The 10,209-nt window shown below is 47.9% G+C and overlaps 1 protein-coding gene across 1 annotated transcript in view; it reads left to right on the top strand.

The window, feature by feature from the left end:
- The first annotated feature begins 7,897 nt into the window (after positions 1 to 7,897).
- SESN2 (sestrin 2) overlaps positions 7,898 to 10,209 on the top strand; it is a 15,042-nt gene continuing 12,730 nt past the window's right edge. The window contains exon 1 of the mRNA XM_017856464.1: positions 7,898 to 7,992. The gene's annotated coding sequence lies outside the window, so the exon portion shown is untranslated. The remainder of the gene's footprint in view (positions 7,993 to 10,209) is intronic.

Here is a 10,209-nt window from a genome sequence, read left to right as displayed (position 1 = left end):
CCCCCCCCGCCTTCGCACCCTGGCATAGCCCGCAGGGGTTTTGCAGGGAGGCCGGGAATTAGGCTGGACCTAACCAGACTGACAATTCGCACTCCTCCACCACTACCAGCAGCAGCGATAATGGACATCTTATCATTTATTATGCACCTACTAGATACTAGGCTCTGAGTTTTTTTCGCCTTTAATCTAAGTCCTCAGGACTAAACCAGCAAAATACAAGCTACGCTGTAGCCCCATTTTACAGGAAGAGCTTTGAGGCCCACGATGGGCTCAGAAAGAGGCTTTCTTCACCAACCCCAGTGGATAACTTGTTCTTCGGCCTTATGATTTCGTAGATTGCATGGCACTGTGAGCTTCTAGTTGCTTTAGTTTACAGGCCTAGAGTGTGGTTGAGGTTGTATTCTGGACCTGGGATTTGGTTGAGTGCTGTGTGACCCCAGGAAAATCCCTGCTCTTCTCTGAGTAACGTGGTTTCTGGGGATCCTACCTCTGTCAGTACGTGGTTTGTGCCCTGGTTTTTGTTAGCTTGCTTACCCTTCCCTGCCATGATTTAGGAGCGCCATGTGGAGGAATGGCTCTTCTGCAGCTTCTCAGCGGTGTGACTTCTTTGGAAAGATGGAAATAATGTTACTATTGAGAACACTGGACACTAGAGCGCAAGAGGGCTGGGTTCATGTCTCAACCCTCCTGCTAACTTGCTGTGTGTGGCTTAGCCAGTCATCACTTCTCTGATTCCCATGGGGATTTTACAGTGTCTCCAAGGGATTGTTGGGAGAATTAACTCAGAATACAATCAAAGGCTGAAGCACCGTGACTGGAACATAGTAACTGCATGAAACTTGCTTGCTATTATCAGAATGTGGCCATGGCATGCACAGCTTTCTCCAGAGTGTCTCACAAGGGGGTGCCCGAGCCTGTTCCTGAGATCAGACACTGTACACCCCTCTCTGGGACAGTGCCTGGGAACTGGTCTAGGGAGAAAAGGCTTTGAGGGAGGGATCTTTACACAGAAGCCATGTTTCCTCAGTGGAAAAAACTGATGCTATCTGGGAGGTTTCTTTTCTTTTCTTTCCTTTTTTTTTTTTTTTTTTTTGAGATGGAATCTTGCTCTGTTGCCCAGGCTAGAGTGCAGTGGCATGATCTCAGCTCACTGCAACCTCCATCTCCCAGGTTCAAGCAATTCTCCTGCCTCAGCCTCCCTAGTAGTTGGGATTACAGGCATGTGCCACCACGCCCAGCTAATTTTTGTATTTTTAGTAGAAACAGAGTTTCACCATGTTGGCCAGGCTGATCTCGAACTCCTGACCTCAGGTGATCCACCTGCCTTGGCCTCCCAAAGTGCTGAGATTACAGGCATGAGCCACCTCACCTGGCATATCTGGGAGGTTTCCGTGTATTCCTCTCTCTTGAAAAAAGAGGACTTTGGGATGGTTTCTGCTTTGAGTGGCATCCTTAGAAGACAGCAGGGTGCCGATCTTTGAGTCAGGTGTCCGGGGCCCAAGAGATGACCCAGGCGTGCAGCTCCCTTAACTCCCTGTCACTTCACCACACACTCCCTTTCAGGAGCTCATTGCCTTCAGATGTGTGTATCTTCAGAAAGTTCCAAGGACTTCACTCTAGCACTGGTAGTATTAGGCTCCAGAATAACTTTCTTGGCCGGATGCAGTGGCTCATGCCTGTAATACTAACACTTTGGGAGGCTGAGGCAGATGGATTGCTTGAGCCCAGGAGTTCAAAACCAGCCTGGACAACATGGTGAAACACCGTCTCTACAAAATATACAAAAGTTAGCCAGGCATGGTGGTGTGTGCCAACTACTTGGAAGGCTGAGGTGGGAGGATTGCTTGAGCCTGGGAGGCAGAGGTTGCACAGTGGCTCACACCTGTAATTTGAGCACTTTGAGAGACTGAGGTAGGTGGATCATGAGGTCAGGAGATCGAGACCATCCTAGCTAACACGGTGAAATCCCATCTCTACTAAAAATACAAAAAATTAACTCTATGTGGTGGCACACACCTGTAGTCCCAGCTACTCGGGAGGCTGAGGTAGGAGAATTGCTTGAACCTGGGAGGCAGAGGTTGCAGTGAGCTGAGATTGCTCCACTGCACTCCAGCCTGTGTGACAGAGTGAAACTCCATCTCAAAACAAAACAAACTTTCTCAGACATCATTTATTCTTCAGGGAAGCCCTTCCTCCCCCACTAGATAAGTCCCCTTGCACACCCTCCTCCAGTCCCCCTTCTCCATGTAGGAGCTTTGGTCCCAATTATGTGAAACAGTCCCTTGCTGGAGATACCCTGCAGGTCTCATCCCCAGCACTGCTCTTTGCACCTAATAAGTGTTCGTGACTAGTTGCCCCTTATTGGCTTAGCTGACTCTTGTGAACTCTTCCAGCCATGGAGTCAGATCTGAATTGTGCCCATTTGGAAGAGGACCTTTCTGAGCCTTCCTGCCCTGTCTCCAAAGAAGGAATTATTTCTCTCTGGGTGGTTGGGAGGAATTGGCACAATCAGATGTGTAAAGCACTTAGCGTGGTGCCCAGCTCATGATGGGCAAACAAGTGTATGGCACCACTCACTCACACCCCCTCCACCCTGCCCACTCTAAGGCTGGAGGTCCAGGGCTGCTTGGGCTATATTTCTGTGTCGTCTTCTCAGGCGTAAACTCAGGAAAATATCTGAATTCAGCTGGGGGCAGGCAAAGGAGAAATAGTGTCTGTTCCTTCCCAGCTGGCAGAGTGGGTAACCAGGTGTCTGTAGCTGAGTCGAGGTATAGACTCTATAAAGGATAATATAGGGTAACCAATAATAAAGTCTGGGGCTTCTCCAAGAAGAGGATATGGGTAGTGGACTGAACCCTTGGAAGCCAGACTGAGCTGGGTTCAACTCTCCAAGGCTGGGACCGTTTCCCAAAGCTGTTATTATGAAGTGGAATGGACCTTAGAAGCCAGACAGTCCTGGGTTCAGATCTCAGATTGGCCACTTGTCAGCTGGTGCCTAACCTTTGAACCCTTAATCTTTCCTTGTGTGCAAAGTAGAAACTCTGCCGCCACCCAAAAACAAATGAAAATTAGATGGAACCTGTGCGCAAGTACCTTAGCTATTTTAAAAGTTAACATATAGTCAGTGCTTAAATTATGATCCATGCCAGGCATGGTGGCTCATGCCTGTAATCCCAGCACTTTGGGAGGCTGAGGCGGGAAGATCACTTGAGCCCAGGAGTTTGAGACCAGCCTGGGCAACACAGTGAGACTTCATCTCTATTTTAAAAAAAAAAGCCGGGCATGGTGGCTCAAGCCTATAATCCCAGCACTTCAGGAGGCCGAGGTGGGAAGATCACGTCTCTACTAAAAATACAAAAATTAGCTGGGCGTGGTAGTGCACCCTTAAAATCCTAGCTACTTAGGAGGCTGAGGCAGGAGAATTGCCTGAACCCGGGGGGCGGAGGCTGCAGTGAGCTGAGATCGCGCCACTGCACTCCACCCTGGGTGACATAGTGAGACTCCGTATCAAGAAAAAAGAAAAACATAGGAACCAGGCACAGGTCTGGGGCCATTACCTCTTTTTACAGTCTGCCCTAAAGTACAGGTAGTGCATGTGAAATTAATGCTTAGCCAGTGGTAACCAGCCTTGTTACATACCACTATTATTACTGACTCCCCACTCCAGGGAATTGGGGCAGGATGGGCTGACTTGGAGGGGTCATTTCTTGGCAGCGGTATGCTGCCCTGCCTGCTTCCTCTGTCAGGTTCAGGGAAGCATTCAAGGTATTAGAGCCATGGATTCAAATCTACTTGGTCTTGCCTTTAGGGCTTTATACTATCTGTTCCCTCTAGCTGGAATGCTGGTCCCCCTAGTTTTTGGGGTGTTTGTTTTGAGACGGAGTTTCACTCTTGTTGCCTGGGCTGGAGTGCAATGGCACGATCTCAGCTCACCGCAACCTCTGCCTCCTGGGTTCAAGCAATTCTGCCTCAGCCCCCCAAGTATCTGGGATTCAGGCATGCACCACCACGCCTGGCTAATTTTTTGTATTTCTAGTAGAGATGGAGTTTCTCCATGTTGGTCAGGCTGGTCTTGAACTCCTGACCTCTGGTGATCCACCCGCCTCGGCCTCTCAAAGTGCTGGGATTACAGGTGTGAGCCACCACACCCAGCAAGGAGCGTCTTATTCTTCTTTTTTTTTTGAGATGGAGTCTCGCTCTGTCACCCAGGCTGGAGTGTATGCTGTGGCCGGATCTCAGCTCACTGCAAGCTCGCCTCCCATGTTTCACGCCATTCTCCTGCCTCGAGCCTCCCCAGTAGCTGGGACTACAGGCGCGCCACCTGTCGCCCGCTAGGTTGTTTGTTAGTTTAGTAGAGACGGGGTTCACCATGTTAAGCCAGGATGTTTCCATCTCCTGACCTCGTGATCCGCCCATCTCGGCCTCCCAAAGTGCTGGGATTACAGGCTTGAGCCACCGCTCCCGGCCAACCTGTTTGTTTTTTAAGAGAGGGTGTCTTAATGTGTTGCCCGGGCTGGTCTCAAATTCCTAGCCTCAGGTGATCCTCCCCCACCAAGCCTTCCAAAGTACCAGGGTTACAGGTGTGAGCCACACTCCCTAGGCCCCCTAAATCTTTACAGGCCTTGCTGCCTTCTCATCATTTAAATAACAGCTCAAAGACCACCTCCTCAATTACTTTTCCTGTCTAGTTACACTAAAATATTGCACACTCTCCCTCCCTATCATACAGTTACTGGTTTATTTCACTCACTTTATAGAATCTGTGCTTTGAAATCCTATTTATCAGATTCTGAATTATATGAAAGCCGAGGGCTTTGTCTTTTCATTGCTGTATTCTTACTGCTTGCAATGTAGCCATCAAAAATATTTGTTGAGTGAACAAATTAATTCTGTTTCCACCTAGAAAGCACTTAGCATAGTGCCTTATACTTGAGAAAGTGATCAATAAATGGTGTAAACAATGGTCCTCACCCTAGCTGTTATGCTGGGGCCCCACCCCAGACAACTGAATTAGAATTGTGGGAGGTGGGACCTTGGCATTGTTATTTTTGTAAAGCTTCTCAAAGCATTCTAATGTACTGCTTGGGTTGAGAAGCCCTTGTTTGATACAGTAAGGAAGTTAATTATACCTGACTTTTATTAAGTGCTTATTGTGATGGAGGTATTGAGGTAAGCTACACAGTGTTATCTCATGAAATCTTCATCACTAGCCAGTGAAAGTAGATACTATTATCCCCATTATTTGGTAAGGAAACTGAGGCTCGTAAAGCTAAGGGATAGCAGGTGATGGAGCTGTCATTTGAGCTCATGCAGTTTGTGTCAAGAGCCCCATCTTTTTTTTTTTTTTTTTTTGAGACAGGGTATTGCCTGTTGCTCAGGCTAGAATGCTGTGGTACGATCATAGCTTGCTGTAACCTCAAACTCCTGGGCTCAGGCAATCCTCCTGCCTCAGCAGCCTCCTGAGTAGCTGGGACTACAGGTTGTGTGCCACCATGCCCAGCTAATTTACGATTTGTAGAGACAGGGGTCTCACTATGTTTCCCAGGCTGGTCTCGAATTCCTGGCCTCAAGGGATCCTCCTGCCTCAGCCTCCCAAGGTGCTGGGATGAGCTGCTGTGTCAGCCCAGGGCCCCTATCTTTTAACTGCACTGTATATTGTTGTTGTTATTGCTGAAAATGTTGATGGATCGAGACCCATGTCTTAGAGCTCCTTCTTTTGACAGTTCCTGGGTCAGATTTTGGAGTGAGTTGGGATTCCCAAGGCTATTCCTGTCCTTCCCTAGCACCCCTGATGGGCCCTCTCTGCCTCCGCCAGTTCTGCTCCACCCTACCCTGCTGTGGCTTGCTGTTCTGTCCTCAGGTCCCCTGAGGTGGAGGCCCAGTTTGTGGAGTCAGCAATCCTTATCTCCTCTACAGAGCTGTGGGGCTTTTTCTTTGGTGAGGGGGGAGGGAAGCTCCAAAGGGGAGTGTTTAGGGATTGTGGTGGTTACTACGCTGAACTTGGACCAGCCTGGCGGGGAAGTTCCCAGAAGTGTGGGCTGAAAGGGGCCTGCACAGTCAGCTCAACTCTCTTTTTGAAGGTAGCTGGGCTACTTTACCTGCCAGGATTAAGGCCTAGAGAGTTTAGGCCTTTAACTTTCCCAGAGCCACATAGCAAGTTAGTTGCAGAAATGGTACCTACTCCAGAGACTTTGTATTTGTAGTCTTCTGGAGTCCCAGAGCTCTGCCTCCTCAGTGGGCTTTTGGCCATCTGAGAAGGAAGGTTCAATTTTAGTTTTTAGTTCCCAGATATCTGAGGGCTGGTACTAAGTCTAGAACTTAATGGGGAGGGGAGAACTGGGCGCCTCCTATCCCTGTCCAGTGAGGGCATGGCTCTGATTTGGGTAAACTGTAACCAAGGCCAGTGCTGAGAGCCACTTCCACTCTCGGATTAACAAAATAAATGAATAAGTAGAGCATCCTTCCTGAACCCCATCTCTAGGACTAGGAGAAGCAGATGTAGTGAGTACATGATTTTAGTGGTTTCTAAAGAGGCTCCAGCATATACAGGTCAAAATGGTTGCTTCCATCAGCCCTGTACACCCTGCTCGGATTCCCTCCATGCCTTTCTGCTTTCTCTGTCTTCATTCACAGACTAGTATGAATGGCCTGGCGCTGCTGTCCACTAAATGTGATCTGGTAGCAGGGAAACAAGACAGACAATTTGATGACAGTGTTTTTAGAAGCAAAAACCCTGGGAATTTTGGGGTCATAGGTGAGGGGTTCCTAGATGCCATGGTTTAACTTTGCAAAAGGAGTGACCAGTAGGACTGGGCCAGTAATTTTATCTGGAAGCCCATGGGAAGGGGAGGTGGGATTTTAAGTCAGCTGATCAGATTTATATTCAGAAAGTTAATGTGGCTACTGGGTAGAGGATGGATAGGAGAGGCCGGGGCTGAGGAGGCCAGGGGACAACTGGTGAGGCTGTGAGTAGTGGTCCAGACAAGAGGGGGTGTTAGTTGATGAGGTGTTGGTGGTGGGAGGACAGATAAGCAGCCAGGCATGGTGGCTCTCATCTGTAATCCCAGTGCTTTGGGAGGCCAAGGCAGGAGGATCCATTGAGCCCAGCAGTTTGAGGCTATAGTAAGCTATGACTGCATCACTAAAGAAGAAGAAGCCAGTCGCAGTGGCTCATTCCTGTAATCCCAGCACTTTGGGTGGTTGAAGTAGGCAGATCACCTGAGGTCGGGGGGTCGAGACCAGCCTGGCCAACATGGAGAAACCCTGTCTCTATTAAAAATAAAAAATTAGGCGAGCGCGGTGGCACATGCCTGTAATCCCAGCTACTTGGGAGGCTGAGGCAGGAGAATCGCTTGAACCCAGGAGGTAGAGGTTGCAGTGAGCCGAGATCACGCCATCGCACTCCAGCCTGGGCAACAAGAGTGATACTCCGTCTCAAAAAAAAAAAAAAAAAAAAAATGGAAGAAGAAGAAAGAAATGAACGTGTGAGAGAAATTGAAGCTGCTTCTGAGGCACCTGGGGTACTTGGCTACCTGGCCCCAGGGTGCAAACTGTGGGGTGTTCTTGTGTAAGTTCTCTAGGACCACTGAGAAGGTGGCCTTCTGGAGAAGCATGGTGGCTATATAGTTCCTTCTCCAGCATGGTGGCTATATAGTTCCTTTTCCAGGACCCTCCCATCCCACATGCTGGGATTCCTGGGTCCCAGCCCAGTTCCTGAAGAACTCAGCCTGGAGTGAGCCCTCTTTCTTGCTTACCCTTCTAAACACGCATTTATCTTCCCACCTGGCTCCACCATCCAAAGGATGCTAGAAAGGTGGGTTTAACAGTTCAGTGGAGTCCCTTGGATAGGAGGAAGAAGCTGGATAGGTAATAATCCTCTTTATTCTCCCTTCTCCAGCTGACTAACCTCCATGTGTTTCCCCCCAGGAGCAGAGGGAGAGCCGGGCTCGGCGAGGCCCTCGAGGGCCCAGCGCCTTCATCCCCTTGGAGGAGGTAAGCTTGGAAGGGATTAGGGATCTTTTTTCCCTGGGAAGAAAGGACATGGCATATTGGTGGGCAGGCGTCTTTTCCTGTTCCTTAAATTGCAGCTTTTAAACTATTCCTTTCTGATTTCTGATTCATTTAATTCACAAAACGGCTCTGTGAAGCAGGCACTATCAACTTCATTTTACTGGGAAGAAACAGGCTGAAAGAAATCAAGTGCTAATAGCCAGGTAGTGGCCAAACTTTTTTTTTTGCATGGCCAAACTTTTGATTCCTAGATCAGTGCCTGTTTCCCTTAAGAGGATAGAACTATCTATGTTTATCTTCTCATTCCTGACCGTACATATATTACATGTTCTTTTCTGTTTCAAAAGTAATATATGTTTATTATTTTAAAAATTTCCATTGTTTCAGAAAGCTCTGATCTCCTGTATCTTCCTACACCCTGCAGAGATCATCACTGTTAACCATTTGCCAGTGTTTACTGTGCTTTGTTCAAGCCAATACTTACTTTCAGTACAGAACCAAGGTCATAGTTTACAACTTGTTTTTTTGTTTTGTTTTTCACTTAATACAAGAAAGACATCCTTCATCTACTGAGTCAGTTCATTCATTCATTTACTTAACATATCTATTGAATGATTAATCTGTGTGAGGCACTGTTCTGGTTGCTTGGGATACAGCAGTGAACAAGACAAAAATCTTTGCCATTGTGGAACTTATATTCTAGTGTGTTGGGCTAGTGGAGGTACCTTCAAAACATACAGAAAAAGGTAAAACTAGTTTCCTCATTTTCTTTGGCCTTCAGTGAACAAGGACAAATTTTTTGTTTCACGGGTGCAGTGGATCACGCCTGTAATCCTGGCACTTTGGGAGGCCGAGGCAGGCAAATCACAAGGTCAGGAGATCGAGATCATCCTGGCTAATACGGTGAAACCTCATCTCTACCAAAAATACAAAAAATTAGCCGGGCATGGTGGTGGGCACCTGTAATCCCAGCTACTTGGGAGGCTGAGACAGGAGAATGGTGTGAACCCGGGAGGCGGAGCTTGCAGTGAGCCAAGATCACACCACTGCACTTCAGCTTGGGCAACAGAGACTCAGTCTCAAAAAAGAAAAATTTTGTTTCCTGTCCTCTTTGCTTTTCCTAAATGTGTAGGGCGAGTAGTTAATGAGGTAACAAACGTTTAACCTCCCTCTAAACCCCCTGTTCCTCCACTTCTTGGTAAATGTAAGGCGAACAACCACTTGCTGATTATTTATGTCTGTGGCCCAGAATTCTAAGCTCAAGTATTGCTCTTGTGTTTTATTTTTTTCATTTATAAATGACTACTCTTTTTTTTTTTTCTTTTTTTGAGATGAAGTTTCGTTCTTGTTGCCCAGGCTGGAGTGCAATGGCGTGATCTCGGCTCACCGCAACCTCTGCTTCCCGCGTTCAAGCAATTCTCCTGCCTCAGCCTTCTGAGCAGCTGGGATTACAGGCATGCGCCACCACGCCCAGCTAATTTTGTATTTTTAGTAGAGATGGGGTTTCTCCATGTTAATCAGGCTGGTCTCGAACTCTGGACCTTGGGCGATCTGCCCATCTCTGCCTCCTAATGTCCTGGGATTACAGGTGTGAGCCACCGTGCCCGGTCCACTCTTTTATAATAAAGAAAAGAAACAGGCAGCCAGGTGCAGTAGCTCACACCTGTAATCCCAGCACTTTGGGACGCCGACATAGAGGGATCACTTGAGCCCAGGAGTTCGAGACCAGCCTGGACAACATAGTGGGACTCTGTCTCTATTTAAAAAAGAAGAACGAAATAGGCTTTGGAGTTCATCTGGATTTGAATCTGATTCTGTCATTTATAAGATCTGTGACTTTGAGCAAGGAACAAAACTTCCTGGTTTCCTCATCTGGCAAAGTGGGGGAAATAATAGTATTCACCTCACAGGCTTATTGGCAAGATCCCATGAAATCATGCAGAGAAAACTGTAAGCTCAGAGATGGCATGGAGACAGCACTCAGGAAATGTGAACTATTTTGCACCCGCCCCCGTGGTTATATGCATTTGCGGTGTTAGAATAGACGCTCCTGGCCGGGCGCGGTGGCTCAAGCCTGTAATCCCAGCACTTTGGGAGGCCGAGACGGGCGGATCACGAGGTCAGGAGATCGAGACCATCCTGGCTAACACGGTGAAACCCCGTCTCTACTAAAAAATACAAAAAACTAGCCGGGCGAGG

This window comes from Rhinopithecus bieti, unplaced genomic scaffold (assembly GCF_001698545.2).
Source record: "Rhinopithecus bieti isolate Rb0 unplaced genomic scaffold, ASM169854v2 scaffold_41082, whole genome shotgun sequence".
NCBI classification, from domain to species: Eukaryota; Metazoa; Chordata; class Mammalia; order Primates; family Cercopithecidae; genus Rhinopithecus; species Rhinopithecus bieti.
This window is presented reverse-complemented; position numbering and strand designations above follow the sequence as displayed.